Source organism: Myotis brandtii, unplaced genomic scaffold (assembly GCF_000412655.1).
Source record: "Myotis brandtii unplaced genomic scaffold, ASM41265v1 scaffold470, whole genome shotgun sequence".
In the NCBI taxonomy this organism is placed as follows: Eukaryota; Metazoa; Chordata; class Mammalia; order Chiroptera; family Vespertilionidae; genus Myotis; species Myotis brandtii.
Genome location: NW_005367953.1, coordinates 3,236,459 through 3,255,927, shown reverse-complemented (window position 1 = coordinate 3,255,927; position 19,469 = coordinate 3,236,459). Strand labels below are relative to the sequence as shown.

The window sequence follows — 19,469 nt, the reverse complement described above, 5'->3', positions numbered from 1 at the left end:
ATTGTCTCTAATGTCACAAAACAACAATGAGGTACCATCTCACACCTGTCAGAATGGCTATCATCAACAAATCAACCAATGACAAGTGCTGGCAAGGATGTGGAAAAAAGGGAACCCTCGTACACTGCTGGTGGGAATGCAGACTGGTGCAGCCACTGTGGAGAACAGTATGGAGTTTCCTCAAAAAGTTAAAAATGGAACTCCCATTTGACCTAGTAATCCCACTTCTAGAAATATATCCCAAGAAATCAGAAACACCCATCAGAAAGGATATGTGCAATCCCATGTTCATAGCGGCACAATTTACAATAGCTAAGATTTGGAAACAGCCTAAGTGCCCATCAGTAGATGAGTGGATTAAAAAGTTGAGTTACATCTACACAATGGAATACTATGCTGCTGTAAAAAGGAAGAACTCTTACCATTCACAACAGCATGGATGGACCTGGAAAGCATTATGCTAAGGGAAATAAGTCAGTCAGAGAAGGATAAATATCACACGATTTCACTCATTTGTGGAATATAATGAACAATATAAACTGATGAACAAAAATAGATCCAGAGACATAGAAGCATTGAACAGACCTTCAAACCTCAGAGGGAAGGCAGGGGAGGAAAGGGGTAAGAGATCACCCAAAGGACTTGTATGCATGCATATGAGCATAACCAATGGACACAGACACTAGGGAGCTGAGGGCATGTGCTGGGGGGTGGGAACAGCCAGGGAGAGGTCATTGGGGGGGAAAAGAGAGATATATAATACTATATGTAATACTTTAAACAATAAAGAATTTAAATTTAAAAAAGACTTTTAATACCCTTTTAAAGAAACAATTTCCAAATCAAAAGAGAAATTAAATTAAAGATTAAATATGTCTCCGAGTTGTTGACAGTCATTAATAGGGAAGCAGATAAAAATCATAAAAATGCCAGTCTAAGAACATGTCAGTCCAATTTATTCTTATTTTAATAGACTTCTGGATCCTATGCTATACACATAGTGACAGCTCAGATAAGATGTAGTTGATGAGGAAGGGTAGATGTTGCACAGGAAAGAAAAAGCAAAAAGGATCTATTCACTAAGCCATTAATTCTAGCCATAACAAAAAATATTTGAGTAGCATTCACATTTGATCACTGAAAGAGAAAAATAACTCTTGTTGACAAGCTATCACATAGAACCAACACTTTTTTGTTTTAAATCATAGCCGTTAATGTCAAGATCAACAACTAGTTCCAGGCACTCCAAAAAAAAAAAAAGTCCAAATTGTAAACTTAAATCTTCATTATTTTACTTAATGGAATCTTGGAGGAAGGCAGGGGATGGTGGGTGGGTGGGAGGTAATCAACTGAAAACCTTGTATGCATATATGTATAACCCATGGACATAGACAATAGGGTGGTGAAAGTCTGGGGTGGGGGGCAGGGGTGGCTGGAGGGGATCAATGGGGGAGAAAGGGGAATATATGTAATACTTTCAACACTAAACATTATTTAAAAAATAATAAATAAACAAATAAACACTTTAACTTTAGAATCTAGAATAGACCCTCTTCTCCAGTCAGGATTTCTTAATAGGCCACCCTCAAATGCCATTATATTATATTTCAGTAGGCTATGCTGCATAAAGAATCGCCTCAAAATCTTTGTGGCTTAAAACACAAATGTTTATTTCTTCCCCAAGTTATATATAAACTGCAGCTTGACTGTGGCTTTGCTCTAGGCCAGGGGTCAAATATGTTATTTACCTATCCTTTCAGAGAAGAGTCACAGGTCAAACTGAACTAGTCACATTTAAAAATTTTGCTCAGGTGGGGCAGAAGTCACAAATGTCATATTCCATTGGCCAAAATAAATCACCCAGCCAAGCCCAGCATCAGCAGAGCAGAGACACATAACCCTACCACAAGATAAAATATAAAATGTTTTATCAATCATAAAATAACACCAACAATCTTAAAATATATCACAGCCATGCTCAATCATTATTTCAGTATTTTTTATGCCATCGCTATTGCTCAGAATGGTCTTCCTAACCTTGTTATTGTCAAGTTCTCTCAACTTCCAAGCTTCAACTCAAATCAAACAACTCCATAAGTCCTTTCTTAATGTTTTCTGTCCACCGTGCTTTTATTTTGTTTACTCATCTGTGGATTTATACTTATCACTTATTTTGACATAAAACTATGGCTTGTATCATAATATGTTTCATGTCCTTGTGCCTGTGTTAAGGAAAAGGACCACACGTTCTTTTGATCAGTTTATTCGCTATTTATGTATGAAACACAACATAAACTCTGCGGAATGAATCATTCACTATTTTGTCCCCTTTCATTTTGGTATAGATTCTGAAAGGTAAAAGATCAGGCATCAACTCTACATTTATACTATTTCAATGTTGATGTCATTTATTTACCCAATGTTTATTTAAACATGTATCTATAGCATGCACAATGTCATATATAAAGACACTGCAGCTGATTCAACAATATTGCTCTATGAGCAATGATATGTGCAGATTTGTTAAAAGAAAAATCATAGGATTTGAAGGCTTGCCTACTGAATATATGCATGTCTTTGGGAAAGTAATTTAATCTCTCTGAGTTTTATGTATGAGATATGAGTGATCCCTAACTGGAAAGGATTTCTACATGGTGTATGTAATGTGCCTAAGACAATACCTGATCCATAATATGTACTGAAACAATAGTAACTATCATTCACTTCAATTACGGTTAATACTTTTTATGAATTTTTACTAAGTTCCCATTTGTCATCTTAAAATGTTATTTTGGGCTAGTTTCTTCCCGTCTCTATGAAACAGAATCAGGTAGTTTTCCACCAAAACTACTAAGACAGCCTCAAATGACAGAGCTCAAACCAAGCTTCAACTGACAGAGCTCAAAAAAACTGAGAAAGGTTTTGTTTACAAAAAAGCCTAGTAAATCATTTGTAAAAATAATTTCAAAATGGGACAAGTAACAGCATTACCCTCATGCCAAAACCAGCTAAAGACATTATAAAGAAAGAGAATTATAGGCCAATATCCCTGACAAACATCGATGCTAAAATCCTCAACAAAATATTAACAATCCAGATCCAGCAATATATTAAAAAGATCATGCACCATGATCAAGTGGGATTTATTCTGGGGTTGCAAGGTTGGTACAATATCTGCAAAGCAATAAACAAAATGAAGGATAAAAACCAATAGATACAGAAAGGATCATATCAATAGATACAGAAAAAAAGCATCTGGTAACATCCTGCACCCATTTATGATAAAAACTCTCAAGCCAATCAAAAAATGGGCAATGGACCTAAATCAGTACTTTTTGAAAGAGGACATACAGAAGGCCAAGAGACATATGAAATCATGCTCAGAGTCACTAATCATCCAAGAGATGCAAATCAAAATGATAATCTCACACCTGTAGAATGGCTATCATCAACAAATCAACAAACGACAAGTGCTGGCGAGGATGCAGAGAAAAAGGAACCCTCGTGCACTGCTGGTGGGAATGCAGACTAGTGCAGCCACTGTGGAGAACAGTTTGGAGTTTCCTCAAAAACGAAAAATGGAACTCCCATTTGACCCAGTGATCCCACTTCTAGGATTATATCCCAAGAAACTAGAAACACCAATCAGAAAGGATATATGCACCCCTATGTTCATAGCAGCACAATTTACAATAACTAAGATTTGGAAACAGCCTAAGTGCCCATCAGCAGATGAGTGGATTAGAAAACTGTGGTACATCTACACAATGGAATACTATGCTGCTGTAAAAAGGAAGGAACTCCTACCATTTGCAACAGCACGGATGGACCTGGAGAGCATTATGCTAAGTGAAGTCAGTCGGTCAGAGAAAGATAAATATCACATGATCTCACTCATTCATATAATTAACAACATAAACTGATCAACAAAAACAGATCCAGAGACAGAGAAGCATCGATCAGACCGTCAAACCTGAGAGGGAAGGAATGGGAGGGTGGGGGGAAGGGAGAGAGATCAACCAAAGGACTTGCATGCATACATATAAGTATAACCAATGGACACAGACACTATGGGGTAAGGGCACGAGCAGGGGGGTGCGGGGCACTGGGGGGATAAGGACACATATGTAATACTTTAATCAATAAAGAAAAAAACTCTCAAGAAAGTGGGAATAGAGGGAACATACCTCAACATAATAAAGGCCATATATGACACACAGCCAAAATGATAGCCAATGGACAAAAACTACAAGCGTTTCTCTTAAGATCTGGAATAAGACAGAGATGTCCACTTCCATCACTTGTATTCAACACAGTATTAGAAGTCATAGTCACAGCAATCAGACAAGAAGTAAAAGGCATCCAAGTTGGAAAGGAAGAAGTAAAACTGTTAATATTTGCAGATGACATGATACTGTATATAGAGAAGCCTAAAATAAACATTCTACCAAAAAAACTACTAGACCTGATAAATGAATTCAGTAAAGTAGCAGGATACAAAATAAATATAAAAAAATCTGTTGCACTTTTATACACCAATAATGAACTATCAGAAAGAGAAACTAAGAAAACAATTCCATCTACAATTGCATAAAATAAATACCTAGGAATACATTTAACCAGAATGCAAAAGACCTGTACTCAGAAAATTATAAGACACTGAAGAAAGAAACTGAAGAAGATACAAGACAAAGGAAGCATATACTGTGTTCATGGATACAAATATTTGACATAATTAGAATGTCCATACTACCTAAAGCAATATCTAGATTCAACACAATTCCTATCAAGGTACCAATGGCACATTTCACTGAACTAGAACAACAATTCCAAAAATTTACATGGGGTGATAAAAACAAGCAAACAAACAAACAAATAGCCATAGCAATTGTGAGAAAAAAGAACAAAGTTGGAGGGATCACACTACCTGATATCAAACTATACTACAAGCCTATAGTAATTAAAACAGCATGGAACTGGCATAAAAACAGGCATATAGACCAATGGAACAGAATAGAGAACCCAAAAATAAACCCATGCCTCTATAGTAAATTAATATTTTACAAAGGAGGCAAGAACATAGAATGGGGTAAAGAAAGTCTATTCAATAAGTGTTATTGAGAACCTTCGACAGATATGTGCAAAAAATGAAACTAGACAATCTTCTTACACCATACACAAGAATAAATTCAAAATGGATTGAAGACTTAAATCTTAGACTAGAAACCATAAAAATCCTAGAAGAAAACATAGGCAGTAAAATCTCTGACATTTCTTAAAGCAATATTTTTCTGATATAGCTCCTCAAGCAAGGGAAGCAAAAGAAATATATATAAACAAATGGGCCTACATCAAACTAAAAAGTTTTGCACAGCAAAAGAAACCACCAACAAAATAAAAAGACAACCTACTGAATGGGAGAACATATTTGCCGATACATCAGATAAGGGCTTAATATCCAAAATTTATAAAGAACTTACAAAACACAACATCAAAAAACAAACAATCCAATTTAGAAATAGGCAAAAGGACCCGAATAGACAATTCTCCAAAGAGGACATACAGATAGATAAAAGTTACATAAAGGATGCAAAACATCACCAATTATCAGAGAAATGCAAATTAAAACCACAGTGAGACATCATCTCACACCTATCAAATGGCTACCATCAATAAATCAGCAAACCAGTATTTGCAAGGATGTGGCAAAAGGGGAACCCTTGTGCACAGTTGGTGGGAATATGGATTGGTGCAGCCACTGTAGACGGCAGATAACAAAATAGAAACAGAGCCATAGAGAACAGACTGACGGCTGTGAGAGGAGAGAGAGGTTGGGGGGGCTGGTGAAAAAGGTGAAAGAATTAAGGAAAAAAAGAATAGGGCAAGTAATAATAGACTGGACAAGGACAGGAATTCACAAAATTGTATATATAGAAAAACATGAAAATTATTATCAAACTTTTAAAAATAAAATGTCCTTAATTTACAAAGATGCAACATTTATCAGACATCTTCTTGAGGAGTTACTGCCAAAAGAAGGAGTATTTTACATCTAAACTAAGGAATCCAAAAAGCCTCGTCTAGAAAGAACTACAGACAACATGAAGTCTGACGGCAGATAACATTCTTTAACAGGTTTTCAAGACTTAATTCTTGCTCTTAACTTCATCCACTACAGTTTGCATGGCAAAAATTTTAGGAAAGTACCAATGCCAAGTAACATGATAAAGAGTTATAACAGGTTTATAAAATAACAGGTATTATAGAAGGATTCAGCCCCCTTAATTGAGTGAAATGCCTTCCCAACTGCTTAAAGTTATATATGTAGGCATACTGGTGGTGATTTCTAGGTTATATGCAGGGTGGGGGCGGGGGGGAGGAGGGGAAGATTTTAATAAAGCTGCAAGTCATTTTAGAGACACTAGGATTAGCCCAATTTCACAAGCATAATGGTAGGGAACAAGAAAAACTCTATTCCTTTTATGTTATTATTTTCTTCTGACAGCTTCATAATTCAGTCCATATTAAAGGTCTTGATGGAGACTGTTGGTAAAGTTAGTTCCCATAAATTACCACTGTTTCTGATTTTTAAAATATTACAAATGGTCCTAGAGTATCCACTAGTACCATGTTCAGAAATGTGCCTCTTTCATTATAATGGACTTGATCCATTAGAGTTTCATGCTAATAAAGCCCAAGCAACAAACACTGAGGCATTTGTAAGTTTTCTTGCTCACCCCCCTCCTTTCATTAGTGAGAATGAGTCCCCTATGATTTGTGGTTAAATTATATCTATTTATTCCATTTGTTATGAATCCTATATTCACATAAAAACTCAAAATTAAATTCTGTAACACCAAAGGTTATTGATAAACTTAAATACTAAGCCTCATAATTGAGGGAAAATGTCTTAACAGGTAATTAGTACTCATATTAATGCAAATTAGTCTTAAAGATGCCAGAAAATGCTAAACTTTCCAACATCAACATTAAGTCTACCTTGACATTAATTTAGGTTATTTGAAAGAATTATCCTTACCAAAATAGATTTTTATTAATATACAGATTTTTCTAATCAAACTGGCTTCCCATTCAAATCCTGTAACTCTGGAATTTCCATTGGCCTATAAAGTCAAAATTTTTTCATTTATCATTCATTCACTCATCACATACTTATTGAATTCGTACGTATATGATGTATATTAAATTCCTGTTGCTATTATAAAACAAATTACCACAAATGTAGTGGCTTAAAACAACAAATTTATTCTCTTATAATTCTTCTGATCAGAAGTCCACAATGAGTCTTAAGGGATAAAAATCAAGGAGTCAGCAAGTGGTTCCTTCTGGAGGATCCAGAGAATATGTCCCTCGCCTCCTCTACTTTTAGATGCTGCTCACAATCCTTGGCTCCTGGTCACATCACTCCCATTTCTGCTTCCAAGATCACATCATCTTCTACTCTCCTACTCCCTCAGACTCCCTCTTATAAGGACATTTGTATCAATTCATTATAGCATCAACTCATAGCCAGAATAATCTAAAATATCTAAATACCATCAGCTCAAAAGTCCCAGATCTCAGTATCTAGTAAGATTGAGACTCTAGTTATAAATTCCTGGTCAAAATTCCTCTCCATCTGTAGACCTGTGAAACTAGATAATAAATTATCTGGTCCTCAAAACAATGATGGGGAAGGCATAGGATAACAACTGTAGACATTCCATTCCAAGGAAAATATGAAAGGAAGAAGCAAGTGACTGGTCCCAAACAATTTCAAAATCTACCTGAGAAAACTCAAATAGGTTTCCAAGGCCTGCAAGTAATCTGTGGCTGAAGACTCTTGTCTGTGGACCAAGCCTCTGCCCTTGGAGTCACCCTTCCTTTTTCTGAAAGGGTAGTACATAGTTTAAGCTATGTAGTGTAATCAGCCTATCTCACTCCTATAGAATTTTGGTAGTCTGAGCGCTTTCCTTCATTTTAGCTAGTCTCTGACCCTTTTTGTCCAAGCTGGCAGTATTTCTGTTGATAAAACATTCTCAAATCCTTTTGGGTCTCCTGTGTATATCTCAAGGATTCACTTCATTAGACAAGACACTGTTCCACAGATCTTCCCTGAGTAATCTCATCTCTATTCCTGTATTCTTCTGAGATGATTGAGGGGATCAAAGAGTGATGCACCTAATCCCTTTAGCATTAGTAAAATGTTGTCCAACCACACACTTGGTCCACTCTCCAGAATACACATTCCTGATGGTGTATCTTCTAATTTTAGCAGCCTTTGCAACCTACATCAGCTAGGAATTTCCCAAATCACCAAGTCCTAGTTTCCTTTGCTTAACAGTTCTTCCCTCAATTTATCTCTTCTTCTCACATTATACTATGAGCACCAAGAAGAAATCAGGCTGCACCTTCAACACTTTGCTTGGAATGATCCTCAGCTAGACATCCAAATTCATGACTTACAAGTTGTGCTTTCCACATAACTATAGGACACAATTCAGCTAAGCTTCCTGACCTTATCCAAAAGGTTCCCCTTCCCTCCAGTTTCTAATAACATGTCCCTCATTTCTTCTCAGTCCTCGCCAAGTATTGTTTTTAATGCCTTGTTTCTACTAACACGCCTGCTTAAGGCAATCTAGACCTTTTCTATCATGTTCCTCATAATTCTTACAGGCTCTATCCATTACACAATTTCAAAGTCACTGCCATATTTTCAGGTATCTGTTGCAGCAGCACTCCACTTTTAGGTACCAAAATCAATATTTACCTCCTGTTGTCTCTGTAACAAATGACCACAAACTTAGTGCCTTACAGGAATAGAACTTTATTACCTTACAATTCTGCAGGCCAGAAGCCCAAAGTAACCTTATGGAGCAAATATAATGTTGTCAGGAGGGCTGGTTCAGAGGAGAATCTGTTTCTTGTCTCTTCCACTTACAGAGCCTAATGGCATTCTTTGGCTCCTGGTCATATCACTCCAATCTCTGCTCCTTAGTCACACTGCCTTCTCCTTTATTATAATCAAATTGCCCTCAGTATCATTCTTACAAGAATACTTGTGATTACATAAAGGGTCCACTTAGATAATCCAGGATGTACTTGCCATCTCAAGATACTTAACCACATTTACGAAGTCTCTTTGCCATATAACATATTCGCAGAGTCCAGGGGTTCCAGGGATTAAGACATGAGTATACTTATGGGTCATGACTCTGCCTACCATAGTAGGTATCATTCTAACTGCTTATAAACAGCTAAGAATGAGACAGTTAATTTTCCTTCTAACATTTTTACTTTTAAACATGTATCACTTAAGGTCATTCAGATAAAAAGCATCCTCTTCCTGAGAGTCGGGAAGTAAGTCAAACCCAGGAAGCATGCAGAAAGTATATACACGTAACATGGTGCAAGAATCTAAATCAGTACTGAGGACCCTGAACCAGCAGAAAGCCAAAAGCCTGAGCAACAACAAGAGCCAGAGGTTCAGGCAACAGGAGCCAGAAACAAGATCTTCAAGTGAAGAAATGTTATATCAGGCAGACAGTCTTCTCACTCTTTTCTTACTGTGGCCTATGTGAAATCAACCACTGGGTCAGCATAGCTGAAATGGAGAGGGCAAGATGAGAAACTAAACACACACACACACACACACACACACACACACACACACACACACACGAACTGCTTTATGCATACTAGTAGATTAACTTATAGAATATCAAAGATCTAACTTTCCTTCTGAAAATTCTCTAAATTTACTATCTATTGCTTCTTGACTCAATGATAATATAATTCTGGTTCTTATAGACTTTGATGAAGTACTACTTATCTGATTTCATAATCTCTAAACAAGATTGTATTTATCACTTGATAAAAATGTTTAATATCTTCCCCCATCTGTACAACCTCTATGATTCTGCCTTTAAAGAGCTGTTGAACCTGGCATTTATATCTGATCGATTCCTATATGAACGTAAATCCTTAGTATTTATGAGTGTTCCATCTTGGTTTTTCATATACGAATGCGGATAGGCCATACTGTTTCCCAGAACAGACACTCACTGTCTTTATGTGAACATTTAGCATCTGTCTAGTGATGAAAGTACAATCTCTATGTGTCGGCCATAAAAACGTCAAACTGATGGAAGGTATCTATCTATTCTAAATAGACATTTTGCTATTTGTCCCCAAATCCCAAAGCACATATTTAAATAGTTTCATAGATAGTAACATTCTACCTCCAAGTAATTTAAACTTGTAGAATTTTAGGCATTCTAATTGTGTGTCCATGAGAATTAGCTAATATAGGGCCAGTTGTTGTTTGAGGTAATAAAGTATTCTTATTATTTAGCACAGTGATTGGTTCCCACAAAGCACCATGATAACCTAATTGTTTCTAATCCTGTTCTTCAGAGCATATGAGTATTTGGGGTCAGCAGAGAACAAGAACAGAGGAAAGCCTCTTGGGATGCTGGGCAAGAATGTGTGCGCACATGTGCTTGTGTATTTATATTTATGAAGACACGTCTGCAGGAATTCATTTCTATCATTAAAGAAATTGATTTCAAGTAATAAAATATAAACTATTCCAAAAGGAAAATGATTGCTAAATAACATCAGGAAATACCCTAAGGTACCACTTTCTTGCTCTCCAGTTTCACTTTGATTATTTTGCCCTATATCAGGACCCTGAACACATAGGCAAGATTAAAATTACAGTAGTCCCCCATTATCCACAAGGGATATGATCCAAGACCCCCCAGTGAATACCTGAAACCACAGATAGTACTGAATCCTATTTATACTATAGTTTTTCCTATGCATGCATACCTTTGCACTCACAGGAAGCACCTTACCACTTCTCTTAGACAAATCCAAATTGCCAGCATCTTGTGCTGTGGGACCATTAGTAAATAAAAAAAGGGTTACTGGAACACAAACACAGTCAACCTGATAACCCAAAGGACAACTAAGTGACTAAGCCTGCAGGTAGGTTATAAAGCATGGATATGCTGGCAAAGGGATGGTTCATGTCCCATAGGGGATGGAGCAGGACAGCATAATGTTTCATCTCACTATTCAGAACCGTGTGCAATTTAAAACTTATGATTTATTCCTGAAAATTTCCACTTAATATTTTCAGACCAGGGTTGACCATGGGTAACTGAGAAGTGGAAAGTGAAACCTTGGATAAAGAGGAACTCCTGTATGAGGACACTGGAATGTCGCAATTTCTATCACATACTTTTCATTTTACCCCCAAACCACAGTCAGCTGAATAATACATATAACCTTTCTTTTTTTTATGAAAAGCAACAGCTGGCAAATTGTTATACTGTTAGGAAAATTCTAGCAAAGTAATGTTAGTTCAAGATAATGCTGGCTGACATACACTTGTGCATTAGACAGAATAAAAAGACTAGTGGAAATATAAGAAAGGAAAGGGTCACTGTGCCACCGTAGGATCTTGCCTTGAGCTTGGAGTGTAGACAATAGATTTGAAATTGCCACTGACTGATGCCATTAAAAGGGAAAGAAGAATCCATGTAAATGGATCCATAATAATGCATTTCCCAAACTGTCATTCTATGGAACACCAGCACATATACTTGTACAATATGGAATGCAATTATTTCCTATGTTGTCTAGTCACAATTTGAAATGTCTATCTGCATAGACTGCAAAGCAAACATAGCTTAGAGCATGTTTTTTCAATATATTTTCATCATTTCCCTTTGAGTTTATCCCATCACTTATATAACAAATGATTTTTCTTTTTCATTATATGAGTGTGTGTGTGTGTATAATACCCAATACTTAGAAGTCATTGAAAAATACTATCAATGTTTTGATGCACACAAAGAAAAGGGATTTGTGAGATTGTCTTCTTGTGTATTATTAGCAGACAGCTTTTACACTAAAATGTAAACATATCAAAATTTAAAATCAATAACAGTTGCACGTAACATTGATTCCTTTGAAAACACGGTTAATTATTTACTTACCCAAATAAAACTGACATAATCCACCCTGGCCAGGTAATGCAGTTGGTAGGAGTCTGCCTCCCAAAAGTTTGCGGGTTCAATTAACGGGCAGGGCGTAGCACATACAGGAAGCATACTAGGGTTCCCCTTTCTCCCCATCCTCACCAGCACTTGTCATTTGTTGATTTGTTGATGGTAGCCATTCTGACAGGTGTAAGGTGATACCTCATTGTTGTTTTAATTTGTATTACTCAGATTAGTGACTTTGAGTATTTTTTCATATGCCTCTTGGCTTTCTGTATATCCACTTTGGAGAAGTATCTACTTAGTTCCTTTGCCCATTTTTTAATTGACTTGTTTGTCTTCCTTTTGTTAAGTTGTATGAGCTCCTTATATATTTTGGATATTAACCCATGCAAAGTATTGGTTTATAGTTTTCCTTTCTTGTGATGTCCGCATCTGGTTTGAGGATTACAGAAATGCTGGCCTATAAAATTATGAAATGTTTCTCAGCTATTCTCTAGAACATATTATAGAGAATTGGTATCATTTTTTTCTTAAATATTTGGTAAAATTCACCAGTGAAATGACCTGGGTCTGGTGCTTTTGATTTTGAAATGATATAAAGTATTGATTAATTTTTTAAAATAAAAATGGGCCTATTCAGATTAGTTATTTATGTGTGAGTTTTGGTTGATTGTATCTGTCAAAGGAATTGGTCCACTTCTTTTAAGTTATTAAATTTATGGACATAGAGTTGTTGATAATATACCTTTATTATCTTTTTAATGTCCATAGAATCAATAGTGATATTTCCTCTTTCCTGTTTGATACTAGTAATTTGTGTCTTCCTTTTTATCGTGGTTAGCCTCACTAGAGATTTATAAGTTTTATGGATCTTTTCAAAAAATCATCTTTTGGTTTCTTTGATTTTCTTTATTGTTTCATTTTTCCAGTTTTATGGATTTCTCTTCTCATTCTTATTATTTCTTTTCTTCTTCCTCTGAGTTTGATTTGCTCTTTTTTTCTACTTTATAAAATAGAAACTTAGATGATTGATTGTAGATCTTTATTTTTGGCTAGTATATCCATTCAATGCTAAATTAAATTTCCCTCTCAGCACTACTCTCACTGCATCCCACAAATTTTAAGTTGTGTTGTTATTTTCATTTAGCTAAAAGTATTTTTAGTTTCTATAGAGACTTATTCTAGACCCATGTGTTTTTTCTTTGTTTCTTTGTTGTTGTTTTTATTGTTTAAAGTATTACAAATAGTAGTACATATGTCTCCTTTTATTTTTCCCCATTGACCTCCCCCCGGCCTTCCCTACCCCCCGGCACATGCCCTCAACATTCCCTCCCAGTGTCTTGTGTCCATTGGTTATGCTTATATGCATGCATACAAGTACTTTTGTTGGTCTCTTTGTTCATCAGTGTATAATGTTCTTTATATTCCACACATGACTGAGATCATGTGGTATTTATCTTTCACTGACTGACTTATTTCACTTAGCATAATGCTCTCCAGTTCTATCCATGCTGCTGCAAATGATAAGAATTCCTTCTTTTTTACCACAGTATGGTATTCCATTGTGTAGATGGACCACAGTTTTCTAATCCACTCATCTGCTGATGGGCACTTAGGCTGTTTCCAAATCTTAGCTATTGTAAATTGTGCTGCTATGAACATAGGGATTCATATATATCCTTTCTGATTGGTGTTTGTTTTCTTGGGATATATTCCTAGAAGTGGTATTACTGGGTCAAATGGAAGTTCCATTTTTAATTTTTTGAGGAAACACCATACTGTTTTCCACAGTGGCTGCACCAGTCTGCATTCCCACCAGCAGTGAAGCAGGTTTCCTTTTTTCTCCGCATCCTCTCCAGCACTTGTCGTTTGTTGATTTGTTGATGATAGCCATTCTGGCAGGTGTGAGATGGTACCTCATTGTTGTTTTGATTCACATCTCTTAGATGATTAGTGACTTAGAGCATGTTTTCATATGTCTCTTGGCTTTCTGTATGTCCTCTTTGGAAAAGTGTCTATTTAGGTCCTTTGCCCATTTTTTTATTGGATCTATGTGTTTTTAGATGTGTGATGTTTTATTTCCAAATATTTTGTGATTTTCCAGCTACATTTATATTGTTGATTTCTAACTTAATTCCATTATGATCTGAGGATATACTTTGTATGGTTTATATTCTTTTAAATATGTGGAGATGTATTTTGTGGAACAGAATACTATCTTGGTGAATGCTACAAATGAGCTTGAATAAAAGGCATATTCTGCTATTGCTGATTGAAATATTCTATAAATGTCAATTGGATCCAGTTGATTGATGATCCTGGGAATTAGATCCTGGGGCCTCATACGTAATAGGAACTCAATAAATGCTTGTCAAATGTGTGAATAAATGAATAAATTAACAAATGAAGAGTATCACATACCATATACCATAAATTATTTAATATTTCTCCTATTAAAGGACATTGAGGTACATCAAATTTTGCACTATTAAAACTCTATAGTAATTCATGTTTAAATCAATATCTTAATATTATGTAAAATTCCATGATCTTATTGTATAAGAAAGTAAAATGCAAAAAAAATATTAGCTAATGAAAGGATCACTTCTAAAAGAAGTCCTCTCTCAGATTTCCCTCCATGTATAGTACTAGCATAGTCCCCCTCCCACCATTTCTTTATTGTCTGTTTCCAGTTCATTTTTGGATGTGTATTTTAATCTGTTGTTTTAGAATATTATGCAACATTAATGCAAATCGATTTATTAAATGATACCACAAATTTCACACAAGGAAATGTGTCTCATGCTGTGAGACTAAAGAAATGCTAAAATCACAAAAATGATTTTACAATGGATACATGGTATAGTTAAACTAGTTAATACGGGCAGAAAGGAAACTGACAACTACGATTACATGACAGACGTTTCAAAATAATTATTTTACTGTTAAAGTAAAAAGAGAGGCTTTGGAATGATTGAGGTTCTCTTAATGATTTTTTTTTGCAAAAGTCATAAATGAGGAATTCAATATCATGCTATCATAAAAAGTTATTGAAAATGCTACACCAAAAATGTCCAAGATTTGATTCATATCTTGTGCTAAGAAATAGCCCACAGAAGCAATTATAATTTAAATTTTATCACATAAGTAAAATTCATTTTTATAATATTTACTTTTATTTCTCTAGAATATCTCCTAATTAATTAGGTCTATTATATTTGTTCTTAATTTAAAATGGATATTTATTCTCAGATAACTAGGATCCTCAGATATTACCCCAGGGTTAAGTTACCTGGTTCCTAACTTTCTATGTAGAAAATACACCAAACCTCCTTCCTGGTATCTTACCGGCAAACTGAATGCTGATACTTGACTGCACTGATCACTAAAAAACCAGCAGTAATATTTATGGCATAAACTAATAAAAGTGGAGTCATTAACTCTAACAGCAGGAACATTTTAAGTTTTGACAGATACTAACAAGTATCCCAACAAAAAGTTTACCAAATTACAACCTCATCAACAGTTTATAAGAATATATTTGCTTTGTCCATTGCCAAAATCTTAGATTATACAACTTTAAATCTTTTGCCAATGTATGACCAAAAGGAAGTACAGTATTATAAAACTCAGGATAAAAATCTCTCGGTCAAATAAATTTTCTTCCTCGCCATTTCTTCATCATGCTGAGTTACATTCTGGAGAGAAATAACATCCATGAGAGTATGTCTTATAGATAAGAAAAATCAGGAGAGGGGGTGGCAAGGGGAGATTATCTGTTTTACTTTTTTTTTTCTTTTATAAGTTCCCTGGTTATACTTTCATTTCTATTTTGTCGTTCTCTTTCAGAAGGCAAGGAAAAATTATGTGGATCTCCTCCCAACTCTCGCGTGACTCCTTTGCAACCTTCTTTGCTTCCTCTCTTTGCCCTACAAATGCGTACACTTCCCAAGAGTCAGATTCCAGACTCCTGCTTTTCTCTCCCCATCCCCTCTCCTCGGGGACCTTAGGATTTTCACACAGGTGCCCACATAGCCACTTCTCAAATACTTTTTCTATAACTCCAGCCTTAAACTACCATTCCACCTATCTCCTAGAAATGATAACTCAGATATTTCAACACAACTTTGAGCATGTTAAAAACAAACAAAAAACACATTCTTTCTCAATTCAAACTGGCTCCCCCTTTGACTTCCTTAATGTGACCAGTTTTGGGGGTTTTCCTAAAGAAATCATACTTGAAAGATGAGTCATCCTATCTCTGTATTGAGTATCAGGGTTTATCAATTCCTTTTTATGGGAAAGTCTTTCATTTGTACCCACAGTACCACAGTCACCATTCTTATCATCCTAACACTGACATTATTATAATGATGTACTGCCATTAATCTCAGTCCTTGAAATAAGAAAAGAAGTGTTTCCCTAGCTGGTTTGGCTCAGTGGATAGAGTATCAGCCTATGGACTGAAGGGTCCCAGGTTTGATTCTGGTCAAGGGCACATGCCTGGTTTGCGAGCTCAATCACCAGTGGGGAATGTGCAGGAGACAGCCGATCAATGACTCTCTCTCATCAATGATGTTTCTATCTCTTTCTCCCTCTCTAAAATCAATAAAAATATGTTGGGTTTTTTAAAAAAAAAAAGGAAAAGAAAAGAAGTGTCAACAGCATCAGCTGGGGTCAGTGCCCCAGAAAGGGTAAAAAACAAATGTAAGCCCAGAATCTAGGCATTATTTGGGGGGGGGGGGGGGGGGAGGGGGTCAAGTGTTATTGACCTGTCAGGCAGAAGAGAATTTAATCTCTGTGTATATAATAATATCGTCTTAATGGTGATAGGAATGATGAGCAATAAAAAGAGAAAGGCGTTGCATTTTTTTAATCCATGGTAACTTCTATACAAAGAAGTATTTTTGTTCTTGTTATTTTACTACTATGGCTTTGAAATATAGCATGGGATTTGTGTGCAATCACTTCCATATACAAGAGGGATCAGCTGGAAATTAAGTCCTAATTCCCGTGTATGAAAGCTGCCTAATCACTTCTTTAAGAGAAACACAACAAAATTCGAAATATGGCACTCAGCATTCCACAGGAAACTGTTAAAAATATTACATACAGCACACCTTCAAGCTTACACTCTGGTGAGAACACTGGAACCATAGATATTGTTTTTGGATCAGGTAAAGCAGTGTTTCTCATGCAACACAGCATGGTTGAGCCAGGATTAGAATCATAGTCTTAGGGCTGCAGCCAAAAGTTACAGTTTCCAGACTCCAATTAAAAAAAAAAATCCCCTCCCTGTCACTCTCTTTTCCTCTCCTCTGAGACTTCCCTAAGAAATCAACATATGAATTTAATTGTCTTTTTTTGGGGGGGGGGTTGTTTTGTTTTGTTTTGTTTTGATTTTTGAAATTTAGAAACATGTTGACAATTAAGTACAGGAATGATTTGAGCTTTTTGTCCACTCTGACCCTTTGCCTACTTCTGTAACCATGATCAGAACATGGACTCACCACTGCAATATACACCTCTTTCTCAGAACTTAACTAAACACTGTCCCCTGCTCTTATCAACCTTTAAATGATAATAGCATGTATTCTTTTTTTGCTCATCATCTTAGCCATGTTTTCTATTTTCTGTTCCATTGCTTTAAAATATCTCACTTGGAGGTAGCTAGCACAAGGCTGGGTAGCACTGAGCCTCGTGTTGTGCCCTGCGCTGCCCAGGCTAGCGAACAACACAGTCAGGATGGCTACAGGTGATCCCAAGAAGCCAAAGGGCAAGATGCCTGCTTATGCCTTCTTTGTGCAGACATGCAGAGAGGAACATAAGAAGAAAAACCCAGAAGTTCCAGTCAATTTTGCAGAATTTTCTAAGAAGTGTTCTGAGAGGTGGAAGACAATGTCGGCAAAAGAGAAATCTAAATTTGATGAGATGGCAAAGGCATATAAAGTACGCTATGATCAGGAAATGAAGGATTATGGACCAGCTAAAGGAGGCAAGAAGAAGGACCCAAATGCCCCCAAAAGGCCACTGTCTGGATTTTTCCTTTTCTGCTTGAAATTCCACCCCAAGATCAAATCCACAAACCCTGGAGTCTCTATTGGAGATGTGGCAAAGAAGCTGGGCGAGATGTGGAATAATTTAAGTGACAGCGAAAAGAAACTTTACAACAATAAGGCTGCAAAGCTGAAGGAGAAATATGAGAAGGATGTCGCCGACTATATAAGTCTAAAGGCAAGCTTGATGGTGCAAAGGGTATCAGTAAAGTTACCCAGAAAAAGGTGGAAGAAGATGAAAAAGAGGAGGAGGAAGAGGAGAAGAAAGAAGAGGAGAGGAGAAGGAGGATGAATAAAAAAACTGTTTATCTCCTTGTGAATACCTTAGTGGAGGGGAGGACCATAATTGATACAGCTCTTATTTGAGAGGTGTCTGTTGCCCACATTAGGATTAATTACACAGATGGATCATGATCATATATAGTCTCTCAAAGTGCTCTAGAAATTATCAGTGGTTTACATGAAGTGGCCATTGGTGTCAGAGCACCCAGAAACTGTATCAAAGTTGTACATATTTCCAAACATTTTTAAAATGAAAAGGCTCTCATGTTCTCCTCACTCTGTGCACTTTGCTGTTGGTGTGACAAGGCATTTAAAGATGTTTCTGGCATTTTCTTCTTCTTTTTTTTTTTTAATCTTAAGGTGGTGTTAACTATTTGGTTACTAGAGGCCCAGCACACGAAATCGTGCGCGGTTAGGGTCCCTAGGCCTAGCCTGCGATTAGGGCCATTTCTGCCCTCTCGCCAGTCTCTGGCCGAAGCTGCCACTGCCGCCACCAGCCAGCCAGTTCCCCTCACAGGCCCTCGTCCTGCCCCACCGCCGCCACCAGCCAGTCACCCCGTTCCCCTCACCGGCCCCCCACCTCATAACGACTGGTCAAGCCATCGTTCTGGTCATCCCGCTTATGGTCTGACCTTTTATTATATAGGATTGGCTAGAAATCCTGAGTTCTCAACTGCACATCTCTATAGTTTGTAAAAAGAAGAAACAACCAAGACAAGTTTTTGATGCTCTTTGCTTGGTGTTGGGCTGCGGGGAAGATGCCTTGTGGAGGGGTCGTAGCTCAGGGCGTGCACTGTGAGGTTGGACCTGTGGACACTGCAGTGGGCATCCATTTAGCTTCAGGTTGTCTTGATTTTGTATATAGTGACAGCGCATCCTGCCATTCTTAACTGTGGAAAAGGGGGGGTCAGCTGGCATGAGAAATGTTTGGATCTTTCTTAGTTAAGTGTGATAGTTTTAAACTGTTTTAAAACAAACTGTACAACTCTTCATTGTCAACAAAGTGAAAGTCACTGCATCAATGAAAGTCGAGAACCTTCTGTGCTAAACACAATTTGCAACGTTTTGTTATTTTTTTGTATGTTTAGAATGCTGAAATGTTTTTGAAGTTAAATAA

The 19,469-nt window shown here is 36.6% G+C and overlaps 1 pseudogene across 1 annotated transcript; it reads left to right on the top strand.

The window, feature by feature from the left end:
* The first annotated feature begins 17,675 nt into the window (after positions 1-17,675).
* Positions 17,676-18,436, top strand: LOC102255416 (annotated as a pseudogene). Its single transcript, XR_001363964.1, has one exon. The product of XR_001363964.1 is annotated as a high mobility group protein B3 pseudogene (transcript).
* The last annotated feature ends 1,033 nt before the right edge of the window (positions 18,437-19,469 follow it).